This window comes from Nipponia nippon, unplaced genomic scaffold (assembly GCF_047370975.1).
Source record: "Nipponia nippon isolate SJK-2023a ecotype South Korea unplaced genomic scaffold, ASM4737097v1 scaffold_7, whole genome shotgun sequence".
NCBI classification, from domain to species: domain Eukaryota; kingdom Metazoa; phylum Chordata; class Aves; order Pelecaniformes; family Threskiornithidae; genus Nipponia; species Nipponia nippon.
The window spans coordinates 10,359,744-10,379,613 of NW_028262391.1; the positions used below are offsets into that span (position 1 = coordinate 10,359,744).

At 46.0% G+C, this 19,870-nt stretch overlaps 1 long non-coding RNA gene across 8 annotated transcripts in view; it reads right to left on the reverse strand.

The window, feature by feature from the left end:
* Positions 1-19,870, reverse strand: part of LOC148050803 (uncharacterized) — a 114,613-nt gene that overhangs the window by 32,186 nt on the left and 62,557 nt on the right. For 4 of the 8 annotated variants that reach the window (XR_015700405.1, XR_015700407.1, XR_015700408.1 and 1 more), the window contains exons 6-8: positions 10,540-10,695; positions 10,075-10,251; positions 9,326-9,461 (exon numbers count right to left, since the gene is read on the reverse strand). This is a non-coding gene — a long non-coding RNA (uncharacterized LOC148050803). Of the gene's footprint in view, positions 1-5,522; positions 8,376-9,325; positions 9,462-10,074; positions 10,252-10,539; positions 10,696-10,915; positions 12,203-19,870 lie in introns of those variants that run through there. The other 4 variants (XR_015700404.1, XR_015700402.1, XR_015700403.1 and 1 more) reach the window with 2 other exon arrangements.

Below are 19,870 nucleotides of genomic sequence, written 5' to 3' on the forward strand. Positions count from 1 at the left end.
TCCGTTATTTTATTATACTAGGATTCTAGGGGTGATGCAAGACCCAGGAGCTTACACATCTTCGGTAGAAACTTTGCATTCCCTGCACATACTTCATTGTTGCCTGACCCACCCAGAGATTTGGGCGTCCAGGGAGCACAGAGCCAGGGCCGGTGTGCTGGATCACACAGTGGAGACCTGCAGCAACTCCATTACTCCAGGTAGTGCCTTTCCCTCATTCATCTAGCACTGTCACAAATACAGTTACTCTAACACTAACAGGGAAATAAGAAACGTGAAAGATGCAAAAGCTGTTTATAAACAGCTCCCCTCCGTCCCTAAAATGTTATTAACTATTTCATAATGTAACATCAAGTGGGAAACTCGGTGCCAGTTTCCAGTGCTACAGATGCCACTGAAAAACCAAGGTTTTCCAAGCATAAAAGGAGGCCACAAAAAAAGTGTGAGCCACGCAGAAACCCTCCTTGTATTTCATGTCCCTTCCTGCTCCAGCAGTAATGGTATAAATATACACTACAGTCTGCTAAGGCAAAACGCAGACCTTTTTCCTTGTTCTTCTGCCTTTGAAAGGACTGTGAGAGCAACCAGATAGTCCTTATGCTAGCTCCACATCTACTAATAACATTTTTCTGAAATATCATAGGCTAAATCCTGGAGAAGGATGAAGCTGAGCTGACTGCAAGCGGAATTACAGACAGTGCTATTTACCAGGGTCTTTTCTAACAGGTTGGATCAAACACACAAAAATCCTGTCGCCATTTTTAGACCTTTTTTGCCATGTTACCTGCATGTCTCGCACAACTTATGTTTCATCATTTTCCTTCCTGATAACCAGTCTCATCTGTTACCCAGCCATTGCAAACCACTGCACAACAGAGGGGTCTGAAGAAGGGTACTGCGTAGAATTTCTCTGTGTGTTGTTGACTCTACCCTGCCAGCCACGTGGTGAGGAGAGAGACTGTGTTAGAGCTCAGAAATCACACCTGTAAATCTCGTTTTTCATGATTGTCCCTTGCCCTGCGTACCCACTGCGCAGCAGGAGGGAGGCAGCCCGGCATGCTGCTGGCCGCAGGCGCGCGGCTCCGACTGCTCCCGCAGGGACTCGCGCTTTGGGACCAGGGCGGCTTGCATCCCCTCGTCATTGTTGCAGCGTTAAAGGGTGCGCTGACACATGCGTTGCACAAATGAGACTTGATGCAAAAAGAGACATGGGAAGGTTAACTCCGGCAGTTTGCTCGGTGTTTCACTGCTGTCTGGACTCCCCACATTTTTTTTCTGCAAGTTGCCTGCATGTGGTTTCAGTGGCGAAGCTCTTCAGCTTTTGTCCTTCCTCCCGCCCTAAATAATTTCATTTCTGGGATTCCAACAAGGCCATCATACTAAATGGATCGTAAAACTTACTTGCTCTTTAGGCTCACTGGGAACCATGCTACTTTGAGCGACGTTATCCTGGGTCTATGCAAGTGTCAGCGAGCAGAATTTGGCCCCAGACTCGGCCCCGGCGGGTGCTGAGCTATCAAGTCATCTGGAATAGGAGTCTCATTTTCAGAGCACTGCAATTTTCTCCACAACGATGTTATCTTTGTTCCTCGGTTTCTGGCAGCAGAGCCGCTCACACATGCTATGAGCAGATGGCAGAAGACGCACATGGAATTTGCTCTCAGAACATTTCTTCCATTCTTCCTCCCAGACTGAAGAAGTGCAAATTCAAGCCAAAAGCTTATACCAACTACAGCCCTCTTCCAAACAGGGCTACAGATAGTTAAAAGCAGGCTCCAGTAGAAATCTCTCAAATATTTCAGTCTCTCAGCTGTAGTTTAACTACTCAGCACATACCCTTTCAGTCAGAATTGCAGGGAGTGCATTTCTGTAAAGCCATCCTCCTCGGTGCCCTTATGTCAGCTCCTTTTCGGGATCAGCTGTTAACAAGCAGCAGGCATTGCAGGACGGCAGAAAACTTCCACCCAGTCTCTCCAGTAAGTTGAGGCATCCATCTGTGGCCCACAGCTAACAGCCGTGGGCTTGGCAGAGCTTGGTGCACTTTGTGTAGACCAAGATGAACACATAAATTTAAGGATCAGGCAAACAAATTTCCAGAATGGGCATGAATTCAGGAGCACGGACGTGTGCGTGTTGTTCAGCCTCCAAAAGGAGGAGGAACGAGCCTGATGAACTACACATCATCCCATATTTATGCTGCTATAAGCTGAAACGAAACTGGCCTGCCAGTGGGGCTGCTGTCAGAAGGAGTCTGGGAGCTCTTGTTGCAACCATGTCCTTGAGTGTTCTGCATCACCATTCACTTTTGATCTGGATGTCTTGTCTAGGGAAAGAAATGGCTTTTTGAAAAGTCTTATTCAGGGTTCTTCTTTTATTTACAATGTATTATGATTTTTTCTGCCTTCCTAAACTGAGGCAAATCCTGCCCAGAGTTGCTCCTGCATTTGATGGAAAACAAACATAGATGAAAGACCACTGCTTTGAGACCACCTCAGCCTTCAGATCTTACATGAGCACTTATTTTCACCTGTTCTGTTTTTTCCCCCAAGGACAATTTTATTCCGAGTTCATGAGCTCGTGCTGAAAAACAGCAGAACATTTCCGAAGTCCCAAAATTCTGTGGAAACTTGAATCTAGCACTTTAGATCCAAATTTATACTTGGCATGTTGACCCCACGTAGCACCAAGTGGAACAAGCTCACGTCAACAAGAAAGGTGCAATAGTTCCAGCCTTTCAGGATAGTTGTGCTCAAGTACCGGCTCCACAGGTCACCGGGTCTCTGCCCACCTGCCACCACCGACCCGGGCTTCCCCTGGAGGCATCATTCACAGCCATGAACTGTCTCCTGGAGGTGGGTGCCTCAGCCTACAGGCAACCCAGTGACCTGCTGGTTGGAGAGAGCTTGTCACCGGCAAGTGGGGCTCCAATTAAGCCTCTGCCTGAAAGGCCTCAAGCCCCACATCTTGCTCGCTCCCATTGTGCCTCAGTGCTAAGGTGAGCGGCTGTGCAGCCCACAGCCTCTGGTTGGAGGTGCTCCACCGAGCGCCACAGCATTGCTTGGAGCGGCACTGCCATGGGGTCTCGCCCCAGGAACGCCTTGGCCCAGCAGCGAGATGCAGAGAAGAGCCAGGAGTGTGAGTCCCAGGACAGGTCTGGGTGACACAGGGCGTGCCGTGGCAGAGCCGTACACCCTGGTGCGTGCTGACCGCTGCAGCAGCCGTGCTGGCGGGCGCTAAACTCCTGAGACACCTTCACATTTGATTTGGGAGTCAGACATCTATCTGCAGTTCCAGGTGCCAATGCCATGCCTTGGAGTATGAGCCCACACATCCTTAGCCAAGGGTCAAAATCCCCAAAGAGAAAGATGTCAACCATAAATCAGAGACATGCTGCAGACCACAGTGGGACACAGTCAAAATCTGTCTTCAAAGGACTTCTCAGGCAGAACAGGCTATGATGCCCCATGGATACTGGAGGTTACTGCTATTTTATAAAGCAAGACTGAAAGACTGGACTACTCAAAAATTCTGATTGTTACCTGTCTGGATTTAGAGTTTCAATTTTCAAGCCACTATCTCAAATGTGAAATCTGATTTTTTTTTCCACAAAGATACTTGGTCAAATAATTAAAAACTGCTTCAGTGGCACAATTATCATGTTGATGCTCTTGTCTTTCTACCCTGCCTCAGAAAATTTGTTCCTTTTGTTAGATAATGCATATAGAAGGGGTACTAACTAATTGCTTTTATTCATTAAAATCTTTAAGTTCCAAGGTTATTTAAAATAATTTGCTTCCATACAAATGTACTTCCTATTGCACACCGTGCTCTCTCAGCAAAGATGGAAATCCAATTCCCCAGTTTCAAGAAGTCTTCAAGTTTTCAGGCGTTGCTGTTTTCACACCACACGAAGGCCTGTCTCTGTGAGCACCCACGCAGTTCTGCTGGCAGTTCAGAGCAGAGGGACAGCACGAAAAATGCTGCTTTGTGTCTCTGCCAATATTAAACTATTGAAGTCATACCTCTATGCGCACCTGGTTATACCTTCCACTGAAAAGAGTGCATGGTAGAGGTGCTTTTGTGCCAACCATGGAATTTATTTCCTTAAAAAAGTATTTTCCCTAGAGCCTAATAGAGATTGCAGCCCTAGATAACTCACTTGCTTTGTTCCAGTGTCAGGAGCACGCAGTGGAAAGAGCTGAAACTCTGCGGAAAGGGCATGGCCGGACCCTGGTGTGAACACTGGTGGCCAGACAGCCAAGTGATCTCCTGTCTGCAGGGCAACCGAGGGCAGAAGGAAAGAAAAGACATGGGGGGAAACCAGCATTTTTGTTATATTTTTGTCATACTTGAGGAACAAAAAAAATTTGTCATCTGGCTAAGAAAGCTAAGTACGATGCATTCTACAATTCCTACCTAACTCTATGAAACAGCTTATTTTGAGTGCTATTGATATCCCATTTCTCTCCTATGTTACTTTTTTTTGAAGTTCAAAGCCAAAAAGCTACTTTGAGTTGGCTACATTTATTTGCCCTTTCCTTCCCTTGACGAAAACACAACCAGTAAAATCCCCTGGTGTATTTCTCTCCTTCCTGAAGTTTCTTTTCTCACTTGCCCTCCTCCATATAATCAGACCCCTTTTCACACATGGGTGAACTTAGAAAGTCATTTAGAGTGGGAACCACGTGAACCAGTTCAGTGAACATCAGGTAATTGTGCCTTAGAGGCCTTTTTGAAGGTCAAATATTTCTGGGTAATTTTTCCAGCTACTTTCTTTGTTAAATGAAAGCCCACTGAAACCAGGAAAAGAACAAGGTGGCTTGGTAAAAGTCTCTAACTCAATGGCCCCATGAATCCACCTGTCCCATATCCCTGCATGATTTCCTTCTACATTTTCTTCCCAAGACTCCCATCTTCACAAGTCACCTGCCTGTGCAAAATTTGTAATGTGCCCCGAATGGCTGAGATTTTCCAATACACTTCCCAATAGATTCTTACACTTCTAAGTCACTTCCAAGCTTTTGCAAAAAAAGGCTTACTTTACGTTTGCATCATGATACGAAAACCAATCTAGAAATCATCTCCGAAACACACAGACAGACGGACACACAGAGACAGACAAACAGGAGTGCTTGTGAACCTGGCACTCTGTGGTCACTTTCTGTGTGATTTCTCCCATGTCGAGTGCTATAGGTGAATTCACACTGCAGCTTTTCCTTCTAGCCTTTATAAATTTGAGTATTACCACTAACAAACCAATAAACTTTGTGATAATAAATAAGAAATTAAAACATGGATTTAAATGAATTGACAAGTGTTACAGCCACAAGATGGTCACATAATCCCGACTTTCATACAAAACTAGACAAAGAACATCAAACGAAATTAAAGAAACTTTATGTTCTTCTTTAACATGTGCAATTGCAACTACAGAAGTAAATAAGTTTGTTTTATACTAAGAATGGAAGCACAGAGGAACTTTGCTAAATAAAATTTCTATTTTAGGAGAGATTTTAATTTAATAAACTGGACTTGTTTTCTGAAAAACAACTTGTAATCAAGAACAGAACAATGCCACTTAGGCTGTAAATTCATCAAAGCAAAGGCTTTTTTAAATTACAGAACCTAGCACAACAAGGCCCTGGTTTGTCCTCTTAGGAATGCAATACCAATAAATAACAATGCGGTGAGCTCTCAATCCCAAATTCTTTACTGTTGCTCCAGACGCTACAAAGGTTATGCAGAGTTTGCCCTGCACAGGATCCCTTTCCTGCACATAACTGTGAATCTGCAAAGTATTTCCAGACTCCAGACATCATTATACAGACCCACATATGGTGGCGGTTGTGGTCAGATAGACATGTAGAGATGCATGTGAATGGGCAGGTATATGCTGAAATGGGCTCATTTTAATCAAGGAAAACATGAATGCTCACAAATATATTTGAGAAAGTAATTTTAATGTAATGCTATGTAATTAGCATTTACTGCTAATCCCCAGTACAGCTGCACAGGGGAGCGCTTTGGCTGCTGCAGGTCACCCGAGAACAGAAAAGCCGAGCTCTGTGCCCTGCATCAGGCAGCACCCGCCGAGAGCTGAGCTCCACTTTCCGCTGCGCCCTGGACCATAACTGGGCACAAATCCTTTTTCCCTGTGGGCTCCATCCCCTCTGGGCTCTGGGTGGGCGACGTGGGACCATCCACCTGATCCGCCCCGTTAGCTTCTCCAGAAAGGTGACAGGCAAGCCTCCCACCTCCGCCGTGTCTGCTGCCGCAGGGGGTCCACGTCCTCCTGGGGAGGAAAGCCTTGCCCTACTCAGCCCAAGTCACTGCTTTGGCCTCGCTGTCCCCAGCGTGGTGGTCCACTCCAGCCAGAGTTAAAACTGTGTTTAAAATACATAAATGCCAGAAAAACTCTGTATCCCATTTAAAGATTTAGCTCAAACTCCTGTGCCATTCTGCTCGGGAGAGGAAGGAGAGATTTTGCAGAAATTAACAAAAAAGAAGCTGAAAAAAGCCCTCAGAAGCTAGTAAAGAAAAGGAAAGCAGTCACTGCCTCAGCACAGCACGTCTGGGTTAGGCTGAGCTGAGCGATGCTGGGCTCTTGGGGCTGTCAGAGCTGTTTGCCTCATTGATGGATCCCACAAAAGCCCTTCTAAAGCTTTATCCTAAAGGAATGCAGTGTCCGGCAAGGACTGATAGTGATCGGAGTGACGAAGTCCCCACAGGCATGTGCTTCCAGGGAACAATGGGAGGTAACTGCACACTGGGAAAAAGTCCCTCGTCAGTACAGCAAGGGCAGAGCAGGGCAAGGTGATAGATACTGTTGTACTGTTGGCTTAGAGAGAGAAAATGAAAGAGTAGATTCAAGGCTGGAACAAATCTGCTCTTCAGTGGCAACATGCTATTACCCGAGAATTAAACTCCTCGTTTCACTGTGTTTTCTTTGAGGATGCTGCTGAGGGACCTCTGAAGAACAAGGAACATCGACAGTTCTCTTGTGAAGCTTCACGAGGCCTTCTGTCTACTCCAGATGACTAATACCAGCTACATATCTATGTGGCTAAGTGCTGAACAAAAGTTACTTGTTGTCATCCGAATCTATTATTGCTGCTCTTCCTGGGTGCAGTCATTAAGGCATCTTACCAGCCGTACTGGGCAAAGTAGTCATCTGCCACACACCTGATCAGATCTAGAAAAACAGCATTTACTCACTACAGTTGCTCCAGATCTGGGTTGAAGATAAAACTCATTGGTTTTCAGGGCATTCCGATGCTTGCTAGACATATTTGTTGCTTTTGGAGTAGCTGTCAGGGGCAAAAGGACTGGAAAAGCTCAAGGATGTCCTCTGGGGGCATGTACTAAATAAGAGCAAATCAAGATAAAGTGAAGCAGCACACTGCTCCTTCCTCCTCCTGCCTATGGCCCTGGACTACTGAGATCTGTTGATTATTTTTAGAGCTTCCACAGAAAGTAACTTTTGCAAGCTGTCGTTATTGCACAAGGATCTGCACCTCTACTAGGAAAATGTTGCACAAATCAAGATGATGAAAGTGACTCCTCTGTATCGAGCTCTTCTGGAGAAGAGACTCAGGCTGCCTCAGGCTTTAGACGCCGTCGAAGACATAGAGACATAAAATTTGTCTGAGGTTCATCCAGCCCAACAGTGTCTCCAATAGCTGTCATTATCAGCTCCTCAGAGGAAGGCAACTGAAGTACTCAGGGCTGACTATATCACTTTAACCACATTCTTGCAGACTATTTCAAATATTTCCAGTAGAGGCATCAGACCTCAAAAACGTTTCCAGTCTTCTGGAAAGTATTCACTATTCCCAACATTTTGTAGACCATGAAGGAACAGAAACAATAATTACACAAATTCAGTTCCCAAGAGGTTGTTTGGTAGAAAAGCTTGACATTAACTAGCAGATCAATGGATTACCTCTGAAGCCTTTTAAAAGGCCCAGCTACATCTGCTGATTTCATTTTCTTGGCCATCAGTGCTGACTTGCACAGTGAGATCCATGCCGCAGTTAGCTGAGCAGTGCCAGTTTCACACTCTTCTAGAGCTCTTGAGCAGAAAAACCCTGGGTTTGGAGGTTTGTTATTCAACTTATTGATTTGCTGCTCCTTGCCTGACAGCTGAAGTGGAGACAGGTCCTCCCGCTCACCCGGTAAAGCATGGTTCTCCTGAGAGAAGGTCCTCCTCAAATGGCTCCACAGCAGGCGCAGACACCGGGATTTGTGGCATTCGGAGCTGCGTTGCCCCCCATGCTCCTTTTGCACTGCAGCCATCAGCTGGGCTGCTCAGCAGTGCATGGACATGTGCTGGTTACAGCAGTGAGCATCAGCTCAAAGACAATTTCGGAGAAACCCTATTTGAGACATTTAAGGAATGTGACTTAATTCTGTAATTTTCATAGACACAAAAACGTGCATAATGCCATGGATACCAACATAAGGTCGACCCATCTTGCCCCAGCAATAGTCACAGTAAGACATGCTGCTGCTGCACAAAACCTACCAGCCCCGAAGCTGTGCAGTTTGCGTGGGCTGGGAAGATCCGTGGGTGCCAAAAGAGAGGGTGGATGAGCTAGAACTGCTGGGCTCCATAAAGGGGCTGCAGATGAGAGAGCCTGAGACAGAATGAGATGTTTTCAGCATGTTTTTGTCAACAGGAAAGGGAGCGGGTGCTCCTGGGCCGGGAGAGTGCTGAAGATATTCAGCCATTGGTAGTAGGAGGGCAGCTTGAGGAACGCTCAAACCGGACTCTCCTCGTTTGTCACCAACATTCAGCTCGCCACACACTGCCGCAGCCAGCTCCCCTTCTCCCCTCGCTTTTGCTGCCTGGCTCTGGCAGGGAGCACAGGCAAAACAGACGTTTGCAGGCTGCGCAGCACCTTTTTGCAGCTGTGGGAAGAACCACCTGCCCTCTTCTGCAGTGAGTGGGATGGGAAAACCCTGGCTGAGCTAGGTTTGCACGACACGGAGCAGCCCCTGAGTGACAGTAATACACGATGCAGCACACTTGCCAGCTGTGAACAGTGCCCTGCTTGAGTATGGCTACAAGCTGTGGGCAGAAGAAATCACCCAGCCGTGCACCGCACACTGCTCCGTGTCACTCACAGCATTACCGTGCACTTGTACCATTCCACAGAAATACATGTTCTTTAAGAAATAAGAAAAAGTGTGTTAATTCTCATTATTTCTAATGTTATAACTGCCCATCACATGCGCACACCCACAGTTTTCTCTACTGAAGTGCAAACACAACATCTTTTAATCAGTACTTTCTGCATGGTTAAAAAACTGCTGTTTGACGTACCTTACTCTCTTCCCTTCATGCCTGCTTTGATTTCCTGATGCAAGTCAAGATCCACTCCAACTGCATTTATCTTGTGTTTGGAATGAAATATTTCATAACATGCACATGGAGATCTATTTTGAGTCAATATGAAATTCTATAATTAGAAAAAAATAGAGACCAAACTATTTCAGTATTCTCAGACTACAAACATGTTGTTTGTCCCCATTAATAGTAGCCTAAAACTACAAAATATACGGTATAACATTTGCAATGTTTATATAACATGTATATATATAGCATTTGTTAAAGACACATTGTCCTTTAAAATCTGCTACATTTAATAACTTTTGGTTACTGTGTGTATTTGCAAACTGTAGCAAATCACAGGATTTGAAAAATGCAGGGAATAAAATAATATCTGTGAGTATCAGCACTACCTAAAAAAGCATGGCATCTAGACACTAGATCTCCGCTTGTATCCCTCCCCCCCCCCCAAATATATTTATTTTGTGCATTACTTAGCGGTCTGGGGTCGAAATACAACCCAAGCTGGAAGAGGTTGGGTGGCATCTCTCCCATGCAGCCTGGGAGAAGAGCAAGCACCCGTGGGGCAACCCAGGGGCTGGGATGGTTTTGGGAGGCAGGGCAGGAGTCTGTATTTAGCAGGGGCAGACCTCTCTCTCTCCCTCTGATGGCAACCCTGAACTGGCACCGTCCGGCAAGCATGTGTTCCCTGTATAAGTATGGACAGCTTTAATGGATGATACCTTGATTTCTTCTGCTGGGGTGGATGCCAGGAGATCTCTTTAGTATCAGAAACGTTTCATTCGTGATTTCAGCTGCTCCTTCATGGAAGGAGCGCAAAGGAACAGGCTGCCTGGAGACAGAGGGCTCCTGCGGGGAGAGCAGCAGCAGAGCCCCGCAATTACTGCTGACCAGAGAACCTGTCTCAGAGTGGAAAGAGAGAGTATAAGTTAGGATTAAAGGGAAGTGACTGGCTTAGTACAATATGACAGCTGTGCCAAAGAGAATGCCACATTTTCTAGCTGCAATCCCTCCTGTCAGATCTCTGTGTTATATTTTGGGTATTGGACAAATTGTGCTGGCTGCAGAATATTCTCCGTTACTATAAGTCGCTGGAGAGGGGCAGAATTGTCTATATTTAGGCCACCAAGTCCTCCGTGTTAATCTTTACTCCCTCTTTGTTTTAGTACTCTGCTTTCTATTTTTACCTTGCATATTCTGCAGCGGGTCTGGACGCTTGAAGAAGTCGGGGTGTCCTTTCCCCAGAAGAATTAATGACCGTGCCTGTAGTTTGTTCTCCATTTACTTCTTTCTTGCTTTCTTCATATGTGGGTTTTCTTATAAGAAACCAGAAAACAGCAGACCTGAAATGGGAAGCAAATGATAAATCAAACGGTGATTGTAGAAAAGAAGGAAAGGGGTAACATTTGTAGTGCAACTTTGCCTAGAATTTCAGTCGCAGCTGTGCTTATGTAAGATCACGAAGGTACATTTGAAAAAGAAAGCAAAGGATTTGTGGATGACAGACACAAATCATAACAGCAGAGTTGCCAGACTGAGCCAGGAGCAATACTTGCTGCGTACCTTCATCCTCCGTCAGCCAGGCTCTCTGCCGTACGCGCAGCCGACAGTACCACACTCAGCCAGGAAAACAGCTCACTCAGTAAAAAGGGTGGTCAAAATTGGCACCACATCAATAAGACAGTCATATACTTATCGTTGTGGGCCAGTTTTATTTCTGAACATCTGATCTCTACATGATTTGAAACATGGGCTAAACCAGTGATATTAATTGGCGTTTTCCATTAACATAACCTTCAGGAGCTTTGGTTTGCATTATTCATCAATCTGAACACAAGTCCACAGGACAACCTTGAGGTGCTTTCCTTCTGATGGGACTGAGCCTGGCTGGCTGCCTCCTCCCCGAAACGACGGTGCAGCTCAGGTGCACTCGGAGAAGGGATCAAGGCTGCCGCAGGACATGGGGTGCTCCGCTCTGGCTCTGCTCGTTGCTGCTGGACCGCTCCTGCCCTGGGCCTGACCATTCACCCTGCTTCCTCCAGTTGTCCTCAGAAGGAACCTGATCCGGGCAGAACATGTTTCATTTCCTCCAACTTTCCCGGTTTGTGAACTCAGGCACAGCGGTGATGTGCATGCCGCTCTCCTCTGCCATCCTTGAGAGCACAGGCAGCGCCAGGAAGATTTCCTTCTGTTTGTCCTGATCCCTTTCTGCTTTCCACTGGGGTGGGGAGAGCAAGAAGTGGTGAATTCAGAGGAAGAACAGCTGTGAGAGCGGTCCCGGAGCCATCTCTCCTCCCAGACAGTGCAGGGGTCTGCGTTGTTCCCCGCCTTCCCCGGTGCTGTCCTGGAATGCTCCTCCAACAGCATCTTGTGGGCAGGTTTGCACTGAAGACCAGGAGCAGGCAGCTGCTGGCCCCCGGGGAGCTGCCTGCCGTGCTGGGACATCCAGTATGGAACGATATTTCGTACACTGCCTTCCCTCACCATGTCGTCTTCCCAGATGTTGCTGCTGGACGCTCACTGCAGGAAAGGAAAGCCAGCAGAGCACTGTGGAGGGAAAATGCCCGGGAGATTCAGGCCTGGCCAGCTGTGATCAGTAGCCTCAGAGCTCCTTCCCTGCAGGACATGCCTTGGAGCAAACTTTGCATGGTTTCAAATAATACGGATCAAAGTGAATTCCCCACTAAAGAGGAATCCACTAACCAACACTGATGCTTTTCTCAAAGCAGGAAAGGTATGAAGAGGAGCACAGGCAAAGAGAAGGGAAAAAATTTCTGTGGAAAAAAGCCCCAGGGCTGCCAGCGATATCAAATGCACAACCTTGAACCTGGTCAGCGCACAAACAGCACTCTGGAAAGACAAAAAAAAGAGCGAAAGAGTTAAGAAGCATCTCTGAGTAGTGGTGGAGCCACCCTACCCCTACCAGTAACTGCCAGCAGCTGGTAGGTAACTCATGTTTTCATCTATCTCAATAGACAAGAAAAAAGAGATCAGAAAAAATAAGGGAACAAGGCATTATCCTGGGAGCGAGGAGCAGTGGTATAGCAAGCTTAGGACTACAGCACTTTCCTCGCAAAGGTATTTGGAGGTCCTGAGTGTTTTTAACTTCCATTGGGTTTGCTGGTTGTTGGTGCTCACGGTGTGACAGTAACAACAGGTCGAAGCGCACTCCTTGTTGGTGGTACTTGAACTCAACCCTTTACAAAAGTTCCCCTGTGTAAAATCCAGCAGGGTGCTGGGGGTGTAAGCTCTTCCTTCCCAGCGCTGAAGGGACGTGGGACCTCCCTGCCCAGCCGTGTCTATAGATAAATTTAGATGGACCTCTGTCATCTGGCTGCAGGAGTCACGCATTCCTGCTGAGGATTTATCTTAGACACCTGGCACTCCCTTCAGAGAGAAGTGAATTACTGCACAGGGCACGCACAGTGGGGCAGGGGTGCCGGACACCGAGATGCCTGCGTCCTTTTCAGCCGCCTCGCTCCCCGAGCTTAAATCGAGAGCGTAGGTGCCTTGGCTTGGCTGTGGGCTGAGCAGATCACCACAGGGGACGTGCAGAACGACTCCAGCCCCAATCGGTACCAGACAAAACAAGGCAGTGAGGAGAGGTAGTGACATGCAGGACGGAAGGGGGATAATACAGGGAGGGTGGGGAGAGAAATTATTTCAGAACTGGAGCTAATTTTGTAGAATCTGGCTGTTAAACAAAGAATCACAGTGTTTTTAAAATTCTGCTTATTGAATTAAGTCACTCTCCTGCCAACTGGATTACTTCAGCTGGCTGAACAATCTGACACCTCTTTTTAGAAAAGAATTTGCTAACATGACCAACTCAGTATGACGGCATACCTAACCATCCCCTTCGCTGCGCTCTCGGGGAAAACCAGGCACTACAGCTAAAAACAAAGCCCTTTTATGGGAAACTTCTACAGAATTCAGAAAAGACTTCGAATAGAAATTAAAAGAAAACAATGCATTTCTATTTTGAAGCCCAATAGAATCATGGATTGGTACTTATAATCTAGCACTTTTTATACATTTGCACTAACGCATAAAACGTATTCATTTGCATTAAAATTTTAAAAGAAGAAATAATTTGATAATTACACATTAACAGGTGCTTTTGGAGCATGAGGTTTCTCCTTGGCTTCCGAGAACGTTCTTTACAGAAACACTCAAAATCAGGCTCTGAAGTCAGGTAAACGGCCTCCCTTTGCCCTCTGCCTTAGCAAGCGCTGCGCTGCCAGCACGGCTGGATGCTCGTGTGTTATCTGTACTGCAGCAGCTCTCACGGGCCTGAACTGGGTACAGACCTGACCAGGGCTTTATGGCACTGGGCGTGATTTTTGTAGCCTCAGAGGCAGTCCTTGACCCAAACAAGTCTGCTTAGGAAAAGGGAAGTTTGTCTGTGTTTTCTATGAGGGAGCAGACGCAGAAAGATTACCCATGCTACCTAAGTGAGATTGCTGGAAACCTTTTTTTGGATGCCAAAGCAGCAGCTTAACCTGAAGATCCATGTCTGCTAAAAGGAAACAGATAGCTACTAAACCTCAGCTTTTCTTAACTTCTTTGCTGTTGAAGTTTAATCGCTGTGCAGTCTGAACACCTGATAGAAGTCGTTCTCTCCCAAGACTCCCCTGCAAACATGCTTCAGCTCTCCTTACAGCCTAGAGGTGCGACAGTGGGACAAATGCAAACGCACCAAGTTTTGGAAAGTTATGGGCACCCTCCAGCTTCTTCTGTGGTATCTCCAAGATATCACAACTTCTTTACCTCCAAGACAGCTCTATCAGTCTCTGAGGGCCTTCTCATTCCTCTGAAATCCAGTCCTGCCTTCTTCCCACTGATTTCTTGGTCAGAAATAAAAGCCTCAGCTGATAAACTTTCAGTGTTAAAACACTTGGATGTCACAGGACAGTATTAAAACCAAACCAACATAGCTGGAAAGAGGTGGAACCCTTTGGGACAGAAATCCAATGGGATTTTTTGGGATGCCATTTGTGTGAGAGGTCGCTGTTCTGGAGAGTTCTTTGATGGCTTTTTTTGTATCTCAGATTCATCAATGGAAATCATCAGACTTAGATCAAAACGTAACATCTCTCTCTGCCCACAGACAGAGATCGCAGCCTTTGGCCACAAGTTGTACCAATCATTGGTTCTTAAACTAAAACTAACTATTCAATTGGCATAAAGCCTAGCATAGACATACTTAAATCAGGTCACGATTTTATCTTAAAGTTATTCTCAGTAAGCATAATCTAATATTCCCAAGACAGCTCCATATTAACTCAGGGCAAGATTTGGTGGGGATTTTGAGCCAGCTTAGTGAAATCAATTTACAAAACATGTCTCCAGTTAAACCAGTTCAACTTTGCACAGTTCTTTAAATAACAATCACGTTTATGGCTAGTGTTCATCTGAAAATGGGCCTGGTGCAATGCAGATGCTTTATTTGCCCCTCTTCTTTCCGACACTTGCTCAAAATGTGAGCTGAAGGAACAGAGACATTTTCCTTCACTTCCTTTTACTCCTGGAAAGCTGGATCCCTGAATTCCTCCCAGACACTATTTTGTTTTCTTGCCTCAGGTGCAGAGGAAAGCAGAGCTGAGAATGGAGTTCTGCTGTCTGGCTGGCCCAAGGACCTGCAGAATCCATACTATGCCCAGATCAGCAGAGAGGCTTTGGGGACCCCATGGCTTCGTGGTTCCCGTGCTCCTGTGCTACCAGCCCTTTGTGACCCTGCAGCTGTCAGCCTCCTCCGGGAGATGGGACCCTTCCCAGAAACTCCCCCAGTTCTCCAGGGGCCGATGGCACCTTCCCCCCATTTTCCACGCAGAGGATGAGCCGTGCGTTTCAGCAGCACGCAGCGCATCAGGACAGCAGCTGTACCACCAGCTGTTCGTTCAAAGGCCCCTCACACTCACTGACTTCAACCTGTTACGGACCGGGCACTGTGTGAGGATACCGGTCCCTCTAGGGCTCCTGCAGCATCTAAGACACCAGCCACATTTGGTTGCTGCTTCAGGAGGAGATGCAGGCATCCTCTCACTTGTGCTTCAGCTTTAACGCAAAGGAACCCCAGATACAGAGTCACACCAGCAAGGCTGAGGGGCTGATGCACAGTGCACGCACGTGGCCAAAGGCTACACCAACACTTCGGCAAATGCTGGAGTGTTGGAAAGCACCTTAACGTCGTCCTCCTGCACGGTGAAACCCAGAGCCTTCCGATGTCGGTTCGTTACCCATTGTAACGTGCCGGTCACAAGGTACGCTACAGTGACCCATGCACCTTCTTTAATATCGTAATTTGAACATATTTGCTTTTTCACTTAATACAGACAACTGTTGTTTCAGTGTCCCCTCAGGACAATATGTTCTCCAGAGAAAGGCCCAGGGACAAAGAGCGTCTTTTGAAGGCTCTCATTACTTCTGTGCCGTATTTCTCATATCTGATAAGCCTATCTATGAAATTCCAAAAAGAGATGGTTATCTCCTCTTACACAAATAACTTGGGCTAATGTTACTTTGATACAAACCTTCTGTGATACATTTCTGTAAGCAAAGAACTACTTAAGTGCTACCCTTGAGGAAATACTAGCATAATGTTTCACATCTGTCTCATTTTGACTCTCATGAAGACTACTTTTTGTAGCAGCTCTGCCCTTATATCATTACAGTGTGTTTTTTCTTTCAGTAAGCAGTTATAACTCTATTTACTAGTTACTGCAGTTACCACTTCGAATGCATTTCTCTTTGGAATCAGCAAAACACTAAGGATATTTTACATGAAAGAAACATTTATGTGATTTTGTCCAACAGTACAAAAGGCATTTTGTGCATTTTTTGATTTGTCCAAGTTCTGTATATTTTTATTTCTTGATAATACTCCAGAGTACATGAGAAATTAACAACGGTGCCTTGTAAACTGTACCAGCCCTCGCAGGCTGGACCCTAGGTCAAGGCCCATAGCCTTAGGCTATCAGTCAGCACCACTGACCCTGTACTGAACCATATTCCCACCACCACAGAACACTAATTCTGACTTATCTATGGGAATGAACAATTTTCCAATGACAGAACGGTCTGAAATTGGTGATTTTGGACAACCAGGTTCTAACTAGGTGAGAGTCAAATCCTGTTAAAGTCTTGCAAGCACAAGAAGCAGCCATTCTTCCTACATACAAAAGGTCTGTAATGGAGGCTGTGACCAAACGGGCTGGCTCAGTCTGCAGTGAGCAATGAAAAGGCTCCCACAAGAGCAAAGCCCATCTGCCGCACCGTGGACCTGCCAGCGGGGCTGGGACGCACCTTCAGCCTCTCACACGCTTTTCTGCACAGAGTCAATCCTGTGCATCGACCCGGCATGGAAGGGACCCAAGCAGATGGCCTCTGTGGGCTCATGCCCCAGGGCAGCTTTGCCTCCGGGGCTCACAGGCTCATGTAACGGAGCCTGGCCTGTCAGAGCATCACCGCTGCGCCCGCAGCTACTGACCTGGCAGGCAGCCTGCCAGCAGGACGCTGCCGCCGGGGACGGCCTTTGCAGAGTGGCGTAGCGTAGAGTAGAACCAGCAACAGGTCTCTTTGTCTACTGCATTTGCTAGACTTATTTCACTGGCTATTGTGGTCTTTACCCCTTTTTTTAACAGGCAGATGGAACTGCACGTTAAAGGGCAAAAGAGAAAAAAACTCCATGGCGTTGCCAGAAAATATCTATACTTTTCTACAAGACATGTATTAGACCAGGCTACGCGAAGCTTATCATAAGTCTTAGATCTCTGCATGTTGCTCATTCCAGTGCAGAATCTAGGGCTAACCACAGCAGAGAGAGAAATAACTGAGGACGCAAAACACAAGAAGAATTTTAAGCATTCACCACTAAAATACAGTATATATTAAAAATGCTGTCAGTGTTTACTGCTAAAGTCAAGAGCATCCCTGGATTTAGGCTTTGTTCTATATTTCATGCTGAGTTCAACAATAAATATTCAATCACAAGAATTCAGTTTGAAAGTTCAGAAATTTTTAAGGCCCCTCAAAAAGAGTTTAAAATTACTCCCTAAAGCAAAGTGCCTTTCACAACATTCAGAACGCGTTGAGGTTATTATTGCAAATCAGGCACTCGGAGCATAACTGCAAAGCCTGTTGCACAGAGTACTGCCTTTTAAGAAGCGGCTGATGAAAGAATGAATCCATTAAGAAACTTAGGTCAGGGGTTGATGTGGTGCCACCCCTGGCTACTCTCACCCGCTCTGGGCCAAGCCCAGCACAGACCAAGCTTTAGCGCATGAGAGACTGTCCAGCTCCTGGCAGGACTTCACCATCAAAAAGACGCAGGGCTCAGACTCACCCAGAGCGACTTTATGCAGCGACATCCAGCAGGACTAGAGACTGCTCCACCTGTGGGCATGGCTGGTCTGCTTCTCAAGTACCTCCCAAACCCCCTTTTAAAGCCCGGCTGCAATCGCCCTCCCCATAAACCCTGGACGGGGGAATTCTTTGAGTTCAGCCATTCATGCAGCACTGTCGTCGTTGGTTCTGCTCGTTAATTAGTGCTCCCAAGACCAAGAATGCAGTTGTGCTTCACTTCCAGGTGGGCCACTGAGAGCAGGCACCACTGCGGGTGGGACGCGGGCACCACGGCAGGCTCCGCTCTCCGGGACCCTGTGGGGGCACATGCAGCCCGCCAAGACAGGTCTCTCTCTGCAAGGTGAAAAGCCTTTCACAAAGGAATCCTTCACAAATTGGCCTTTTCTCCTGTTTTGCTTATGTATAAAACAGAACAGAAGTCTGAAATGCTGGGGAGCAGGAGAAGGAACAAGTTTGGGGTTTTTTTCCCCTTGATTAGGAAGTATTTAAGGAATGTTAAGTCTGCCTTGATTTGCTAGAGGGTCTCTTGGGGCCTGCAAGGATATTACTTTTCCCACTGCACGGACTTTCAGGTCTGGAATTTCTCATCTAGAATACAAAACAGCAAAACCCCACACCTTCCTGCAGTAGTTAAATCTGTTCTTTATTTAGTAAAGCAATATCCCTCAGAATCAAAAAGCCCAACTCCTTCCTCCCTTCCCTGCAAAGTTCATGCAACACCAGTGAACGCTGATGACCAGTGACTCAGCCTGGCAGCTGCATCACCAACCACCCTCATCGCTGACCGCCCTCCAAAGGGCCCGGCGAAGCCAGCCACGAGGGGCTGGAAAGTGAGTCTTTCAGAAATGTTGTTACTCAGAAAGATGAGTAAATCTGTCTCATAGGTTTGCAAAACCCCTGAAAATGCAAGTGAATGCCAACTGAAAATGCCGACTGAAAAGAAAGAAGACATGAAATACATTACACTATTCAAAGCGAGGAATAAAATAAAATAATTCCAATGAGGAATATTTGCATTTTAAAAAAATAATGCATATATTATCAGTCAGAAAGGCTGCTGTTCTCCGAAAAGCAGATTCTTTGCCCGGTGTGCAATAGGCCAATAATCACACACTCAGGAGAGACATTGATTTCAGGTTTGCGCAAGCCTGGGTGTTTGGTGGTTTCCCACAAATCAAAGCACGTAACATTTCTACCAACAGCCACGACATAATCTTTTTCTTACCTGATTGGGACATGTTAATATACATTCCTAATTTGCCGACAAGAGAAGTACATCTTCACAGAGCATGCTCAGGGAGTAGGGGTCTCCTTAATCAGGGGAGGGTCCCACAGCAGGCGGTGTGATGTTTAGTATTATAATGAGAATAGTTCATAGAAAGGACAAGTATCTTGTCCCCTGTTTCCGTAGTGTCCTTGGTTGGTTTACATCACAGAATCCAAAATCAATTATTACTGGCATTTCAAAAGACATTCTGTTTATATTTAAACTTTTAATATATGAATAACATCTATCGGGCTACGCTCCTACAATCCAACTCTCCATCTATCAAGTACATCCTGTTTCCTAATAATGAATTGCTAGTTAGCCCGCAACAATTCCCCCCCCCTTTGAGGCTTGTCCATACCATTTCCAATAGTTGACAAGCCTCACTCCAAGGACAACTTCTTTTATCAGAGTTGAACAACATTGTATGACATACTGTATAATTACATATATACTAACAAAAGCTAACAAAATGATAATTAATAACATCAACAATTTTCTTAGCCATGCACCCAAATTGGGGAACCAAGAAGTCAGCCAATTCCATGTTTCCTCAAACCCAAGTGAGGTATCATCTTTTTGGACTTCATGTAAAATCTTAGTTTGTTGCCAAATCTCATTCAGATCCATAGATATTCTTCCACTTTGACCTACATACATGCAACGACTAGTATTGATGACAGTACATACCCCTCCTTGAGATCCTAATAACATATCCAATGCCATTCTATCCCGAGCAGCTATTTCTGCCACTCCAGACACTTCTTCCTGTAAGGCTTTAATAGCATCTGACATCGCATTTCCCAGATTTTCTGCAATTGCTGACACATTCACTATGGCCTTTTCTACCTCACTAACTCCTAACCAAGGAAGAAACCACCTAACAA